This window comes from Lampetra planeri, unplaced genomic scaffold (assembly GCF_965212315.1).
Source record: "Lampetra planeri unplaced genomic scaffold, kcLamPlan1.2.h2 scaffold_451, whole genome shotgun sequence".
NCBI lineage: Eukaryota > Metazoa > Chordata > Hyperoartia > Petromyzontiformes > Petromyzontidae > Lampetra > Lampetra planeri.
This window is the reverse complement of record NW_027615274.1, coordinates 10,001-18,157: the sequence shown is the minus strand read 5'-3', so window position 1 is coordinate 18,157 and position 8,157 is coordinate 10,001. Positions and strand designations below refer to the sequence as shown.

Here is an 8,157-nt window from a genome sequence, read left to right as displayed (position 1 = left end):
GTGGATGGTGTTGATGATGATGATGGTGTTGATGATGATGGTGATGGTGTTGATGATGGTGTTGATGATGAAGGTGTTGATGATGATGGTGTTGATGGTGATGATGATGGTGTTGATGATGATGGTGTTGATGATGATTGTGATGATGGTGTTGATGATGATGGTGCTGATGATGATGGTGTTGAAGATGATGGTGGTGATGATGATTGTGATGATGGTGTTGATGATGATGGTGCTGATGATGATGGTGTTGAAGATGATGGTGGTGATGATGATGATGGTTTTGAGTATTTTGTTAAGGAGCCAATCGCGCCCGTGCTGTTTCATTTTAAAATTGTTCAAACAGAATCTAATAATATAATGTAAATGTATGAATACAAAACATAATTATATATTTCACATTTATGTGCACTGATGTATTCATTGTTATTAATATTAATGTTTACAGCTACATGCGATGAATCAGAAGCGAGAGAGAGAGAGAGACACGCAGACTCCAAATATCCAGCGGCAGGCATCGTCAGATTTTGGGATCGAACCCACGAGCTCCAGAATCAGAATCTTCACTGATCCGGCAGAAATCCGATGAGCTATGAAGCGCTTTGTCACAGACGTTTCCCGTAGGGGCACGGGGTCACATCACAACTCACATCGCTCAACGCGTCACCCACATCGCATCACACCACCATCGCCCAACATCACCCACGCATCATGCACACCACATCGCATCTCATCATAACACATCACCCACACAACACCCACACAACATCACAACACATCCACATCACCCACGCATCACCCACACAACATCGCATCTCATCATAACACATCACCCACACAACACCCACACAACATCACAACACATCCACATCACCCACGCATCACGCACACAACATCACAACACATCCACATCACCCACGCATCACCCACACAACATCGCATTTCATCATAACACATCACCCACACAACACCCACACAACATCACAACACACCCACATCACCCACGCATCACCCACACAACATCGCATCTCATCATAACACATCACCCACGCATCACCCACACAACATCACAACACATCCACATCACCCACGCATCACCCACACAACATCACAACAAACCCACATCACCCACGCATCACCCACACAACATCGCATCTCATCATAACACATCACCCACACAACACCCACACAACATCACAACAAACCCACATCAGCCACGCATCACCCACACAACATCGCATCTCATCATAACACATCACCCACACAACACCCACACAACACCCACACAACATCACAACACATCCACATCACCCACGCATCACCCACACAACATCGCATCTCATCATAACACATCACCCACACAACACCCACACAACATCACAACACACCCACATCACCCACGCATCACCCACACAACATCGCATCTCATCATAACACATCACCCACGCATCACCCACACAACATCACAACACATCCACATCACCCACGCATCACCCACACAACATCGCATCTCATCATAACACATCACCCACACAACACCCACACAACATCACAACACATCCACATCACCCACGCATCACCCACACAACATCACAACACATCCACATCACCCACGCATCACCCACACAACATCGCATCTCATCATAACACATCACCCACACAACACCCACACAACATCACAACACACCTACATCACCCACGCATCACACCCACATGGCATCACACCCACACCGCATCACACTATCAACATCATCGCCATCACAGACTCGCGCGCTCCTTATTAATCGGCCGCGTGTTTGCGACGCGCGCGTTCATTACCTCGGGATTTTTTGTGCGAAATAAAATAACGAAATTAATTTATTTTTAGACCGACGATTTTTTATTCTTTATTTATATTGCTTCTCAATAAGGGGCTTGTGTTCCCCCCACCCTCCCCTCTCCTCCTCCCTTCCCTCCCCGTCAAATTAGCGCGTAGTAGCATGATTATTCGTCTTCTTGTTATTATTATTATTAATTTCTTTGTCGTCAAGTCTTCGTTTTGTAAAAAAAACTGCAAAAATAAATTGGGTTCTGGAGAGAAACGGAACAAAAGAAACCTCCGTTGGTGGGAGAATTTTTTTTTTTGAATTTCTGTAATGTAATTTCAGTAAAAAAAAATTAATATAATTTCCACCATTTGCCGTGATTGAAACAAATATATGTTAGAATATAAAACTGCACAGACGCCTGCGATGTACCCTCGATGGAGGGGGGGGGGAGGATTTTAATTGGTTGCCGAGCTACGTAGAGCTCAGGCAACTTTGTAAAACGTCGGACAAGCGGTGGGGGGGGGGGGGGGAGAGCCCCCCGCCGCCCCCCCCCCCCCCAATAAGAGAGAATAAAAATGCAAGCGACTAATGCCGAATAGTGTGCAGGACAAAGCGAGGTGCAGAGACCAGGATAGGGGTGAGTGGGTGGGTGAGTGGGTGGGTGAGATGGTGAGTGGGTGGGTGAGATGGTGAGTGGGTGGGTGAGTGAGATGGTGAGTGAGATGGTGAATGAGATGGTGAGTGAGTGAGTGGGTGAGTGGGTGAGTGGGTGGGTGAGATGGTGAGTGAGATGGTGAGTGAGATGGTGAGTGGGTGGGTGGGTGAGTGAGATGGTGAGTGAGATGGTGAGTGAGATGGTGAGTGCGTGAGTTCAAGTTGATGCTGTTGTGTGACCAGTGGGATGTCTACAGAGACCAGGATAGGGGTGGGTGAGTGGGTGAGTGGGTGGGTGAGATGGTGAGTGGGTGGGTGAGTGAGATGGTGAGTGAGGTGAGTGAGTGAGTGGTTGAGCGGGTGATGGAGTGGGTGGGTGGGTGGGTGAGTGAGATGGGTAGTTGAGATGATGAGTGAGATGGTGAATGAGATGGTGAGTGAATTGGTGAGGGGGTGGGCGAGCGAGTGAGATGGTGGGCGAGTTGGTGGGCGAGATGGTCAAACGATTGAGTGAGATGGTGAGTGGGTGGGTGGGTGAGTGAGATGGTGAGTGAGATGGTGAGTGGGTGGGTGGGTGAGTGAGATGGTGAGTGAGATGGTGAGTGAGATGGTGAGTGAGATGGTGAGTGAGATGGTGAGTGGGTGGGTGGGTGAGTGAGATGGTGAGTGAGATGGTGAGTGGGTGGGTGGGTGAGATGGGGAGTGGGTGGGTGAGTGAGATGGTGAGTGGGTGGGTGGGTGAGTGAGATGGTGAGTGAGATGGTGAGTGAGATGGTGAGTGAGTTGGTGGGCGAGTTGGTCAAACGATTGAGTGAGATGGTGGCCTTTTAGGGTAGCGTCATAGAAGAAGGCTGAAGGGGGGGGGGGGCGATGGAGGCTAGGGGGGGGGGCGAGGGGGGGCGAGGGGGGGGCTAGGGGGGGGCGAGGGGGGGCGAGGGGGGCGGAGGGATGAGCACGGGATGGACGAGATAAGTGTGGCGGGAAATTGCGAGGGCAATTTGACGGTCAATCTACATGAGGCTCGGCCGGACGGTGGAGGAGGAGATGGGGGAGGGGGGGAGGGGGTGGAGGAGGAGGGGGGAGGAGGGGGGGGGAGGTGATAAAGGAGGTGGAGGCCTCTATCACGATGGAGATGCGTGGTACAATTCCACGTTCCTATGTCAGGGGCGCGACTGTTAATACGACAACGACTCTTGAATTATTCCCAAAGTGGTACAGATTGTATCGGATCTGACTCACTCTCTCACTCTGTCACTCTGTCACTGACTGTGACTCACTCTCTCACTCTGTCACTCACTCGCTCTGTCTCACACTCTCACTCACTCTCTCACTCACTCACACACTCACTCTCTCACTGTGTCACTCTCTCACACTCTCACTCACTCTGTCACTCTCCCACTCTCTCACTCACTCTCTCACTCTCTCACTCACTCTGCCATTCACTCACTCTCTGTGACTCACTCACTCTCTCACTCACTCTCTCTCTGTGACTCACTCACTCTGTCACTCACTCTCTCACTCACTCTGTCATTCACTCACTCTCTGTGACTCACTCACTCTCTCACTCACTCTCTCACTCTCTCACTCACACACTCACGCTCTCACTCACTCTCTCACTCTTTCACTCTTTCACTCACTCACTCACTCACGCTCTCACTCACTCACTCTGTCTCACTCACTCACTCTGTCATTCACTCACTCTGTCACTCACTCTGTCACTCACTCGCTCACTCACTCTCTCACTCTGTCACTCACTCTCTCACTCTCTCACTCACTCACTCTGTCATTCACTCACTCTGTCACTCACTCACTGTGACTCACTCTCTCACTCACTCTCTCTCACTCACACTCTCGGTCACTCTCTCACTCACTCTGTCACTTTGTCACTCACTCACTCTGTCACTCACTCTCTCACTCACTCTGTCATTCACTCACTCTCTGTGACTCACTCACTCTCTCACTCACTCTCTCTCTGTGACTCACTCACTCTCTCACTCACTCTCTCACTCACTCTGTCATTCACTCACTCTCTGTGACTCACTCACTCTCTCACTCACTCTCTGTCTGCGACTCACTCACTCTCTCACTCACTCTCTCACTCACTCTGTCATTCACTCACTCTCTGTGACTCACTCACTCTCTCACTCACTCTCTCACTCACTCTCTCACTCACTCTCTCACTCCGTCACTCCCTCTCTCCCTCCCTCCTCCCACTCTCCCCTCCTCTCGTAATGAATGTCCATTAACACGACGGCGCGAACCCGGCAATTGATTGGTACCTCGTTGTAAAATCTCGTTTTTTTTTATTATCTGTTCCCTGTGAGTGAGTGGACAGAGTGGTGATGCATTTAGTAAAACGTTTGTCGTTGGCGCTCCGTGTCACCACGTGCGCGCCTCTACGAAGGTGCGGCACTTGACCCCAGCAGCTTGTCAAGGCTACACGGGGGAGCTTTGCCTTTGCGGCGAGCCGGGTTCGACTCCCGCCCGCGGCCAACATCCGGTGACGATTATCTGAACAGGTCCCGGGCCTCCCCCTAGGTCGACTCAGCCTCAAATCAGTAAAAGCTGGTTGCGGTGTGCGGTAAACATCGCCACTGGGGAGACAAAGGCGGCCGGGCGTGCTGCTGGCCACGTGGTGTGGCGTACGCACGTTGGACTTCTTTCGCGCCGTACGTAGCTAACCGGAGGTCGTGCCGACTTTCAGAGGCGATGCCTCTACTCGCGAAAAGCAAACTGGGCCCCCTTCCCCCAACAGTGTAGAGGCTATACGGGGGATCTTTGTCCTTTGTGTGTGTATTTATATAATAAATTACACTGGTCGACACACGTTTTCTGGCATAAGGTATTTCAACGGGTTTAAGGTAATTTTGGGGTGCTGATTCCAAATGTGTCATCAGTTTTTGTCTATCACACCAGGTTTTTGAGATATGAAATATTGCATTTTCAATAAAAACTGCGGAAGAAAAATATTACATGTGGATGTCTACATAAAATGATATTATAAACACACTATCCTAAAAATACAGCACCATATTTTAACACTAAAGCAGCCACTGACTCGCAACAACTTGCAATCATAAGTGACGGAGTTAATTTCGGGTAAATAAATGAAAATGGGGTATGCCGATAACAAGTAAACCCGTAAAAACAAAGTTTTTCACTTTAAATCCTTTATATGCGTGGCGGCTAGAGTCTTCTCGTCCTCTGGCTTGAGATGGCTGCCACTTATGGGTCAGATGATTGTCTGCCAGTATTAAGCAATTGGTTATTAAATATTTAATTTGTTTTCCCTAAACAGTGTAAAATTTTGGAATTTTTTTTTCACGAAAATTAATTGTCACACACAACGAGTCTGTGTGGAAAATGTCAGCTCGATTGGATCACGGGAAGTGGGTTAAAAAACGACCGAAAGATTTGCACGGTCCTAAGCAAGCAAGCGAACTTAATATAAAGGATTTAAAATATATTCGCCTGTGGAGGACGCGGGGATCGAACCCGCGACCTTTGGCATGGGAAGCGAGGGCGCTACCAACTGCGCTACTCCGCCACGGCCTGTGGGGGGGGTTACGCTCTGGGCTCCTACACTGTGACGTTCAGCCAAAGCCATGAATGAGTTATATTTGAATGAATGTAAAATAAAAAAATTTTGCCTAAAAAGTGTAAAATTTTTGAATTTTTTTTTCACGCGAACATTAATTGTCTAGCACAACGAGTCTGTGTGGAAAATGTCAGCTCGATTGGATCACGGGAAGTGGGTTAAAAAACGACCGAAAGATTTGCACGGTCGTAAGCAAGCAAGCAAGCACGCAAGCAAGCAAGCAAGCGAGCTTAATATAAAGGATTTAATAATGAGATGTGATAGAGCAAATCTGAGATCAGATTTGGAATCAGCACCCTGAAATTAGTATAGAACAGCTGCAAAAGTCCTGGCCAGAATTTTTTTTTTGTTGTTGACCGGTGTTATTATTCATATACATTATATATTAAATTTCGATTTAAAGCTTTCGTGACTGCAGGGATTCATCTTCTTGGCTCTTTCGGTAAAGTCACGTAGAATGGAAATAATAAAATAATAAAACATAAAACATAATAAAATAATTCTCACGACGTTTCGGCCACAACGCTGTCTTTCTGACAGACCTGTTCTCCACCTGAGGACGGCTGCTTGCGTTGTGGCCGAAACGTCGTGAGAATTATTTCATTATGCTTTATTTTTATCATTTTATTATTTCCCTTCTACGTGACTTTACCGAAAGAACCAAGAACATGATATATTACTTCGATTTTCATGCAAACCGCAATTTAATTGCACATCGCGTTCATTAGAACGACCGTTCATAATCAACGTTTTTGGGTTTAGATCGCGTTATTATTTATAAATGTGTCGTAACCCTCCACCACCCGACACGGCAAATCAATAAAAAAGGCAATTCGCCCGATGATGCTGGATGCAATTACCAGCGAAACGTCGTACTACTCAAATTGTAAATGTTGTGGTTTCACGTTTCAACACTGCACCGATGGGCTAAAGCAGTGAACTATTTGTCTTTTGTCAACGTGACACTTTTTTTTTACTGATTGGCCGTGTCGGGTGGTCGAGGGTTACGACACATTTATAAATAATAACGCGATCTAAACCCAAAAACGTTGATTATGAATAATATTGGTCGCGAAAGCCCTCGCGTGTCTCTCAGTCACCTGAAATCTTTCCCCGTCAAATCCGTCAATCGTCTGCCTGTTGGCGATCTGCGAGCTACAGAGCGCCGTCGATCATCTATCACTTTATCTTCTTATCTCCATATACTGTATATAAAAGGCAAAGATGTGATTACGTGTGTCTGTTCAAAATGTTTTGCGTACTTCCCGACATGCACCAAACTTGAAATTTGCCATGTGGGTACTTTCCAGACTGTACACCGTGCACAAATTATGAAAATACACTTTTGTATTTTGGGGGGAGCTCAATAATGCTTTTATTTTTTGCACAGCAAGTGAGCTGTGACGTCACATCTGTCACGTGACCCGCGCGTGTGGAAGCGTCACGCAGTGTAGTGTAGCGGTTAGCGCTACTCTGCGCTACTGTGTGTGTGTCTGTGTGTGTGTGTGTGTCTGTGTGTGTGTCTGTGTGTGTGTCTGTGTGTGTGTGTGTCTGTGTGTGTGTCTGTGTGTGTGTGTTTCTGTGTGTGTGTGTGTCTGTGTGTGTGTGTGTGTCTGTGTGTGTGTGTCTGTGTCTGTGTGTGTGTCTGTGTCTGTGTGTGTGTCTGTGTGTGTGTGTGTGTGTCTCTGTGTGTGTGTGTGTCTGTGTGTGTGTGTCTGTGTGTGTGTGTTTCTGTGTGTGTGTGTGTCTGTGTGTGTGTGTCTGTGTGTGTGTGTGTCTGTGTGTGTGTCTGTGTGTGTGTCTGTGTGTGTGTCTGTGTGTGTGTGTGTCTGTGTGTGTGTGTGTCTGTGTGTGTGTGTGTGTCTGTGTGTGTGTCTGTGTGTGTGTGTCTGTGTGTGTGTGTGTCTGTGTGTGTGTGTGTGTCTGTGTGTGTGTGTGTGTGTGTCTGTGTGTGTGTGTGTGTCTGTGTGTGTGTGTGTCTGTGTGTGTGTGTCTGTGTCTGTGTGTGTGTCTGTGTGTGTGTCTGTGTGTGTGTGTCTCTGTGTGTGTGTGTGTCTGTGTGTGTGTGTTTCTGTGTGTGTGTGTGTCTGTGTGTGT

General features: G+C 47.7%; 1 non-coding gene across 1 annotated transcript; it reads right to left on the bottom strand.

The window, feature by feature from the left end:
- Positions 1 to 5,936: 5,936 nt before the first annotated feature.
- On the bottom strand, positions 5,937 to 6,009 carry TRNAG-CCC (transfer RNA glycine (anticodon CCC)). Its single transcript has one exon. It is a non-coding gene; the product is annotated as a tRNA-Gly (tRNA).
- Positions 6,010 to 8,157: the final 2,148 nt, after the last annotated feature.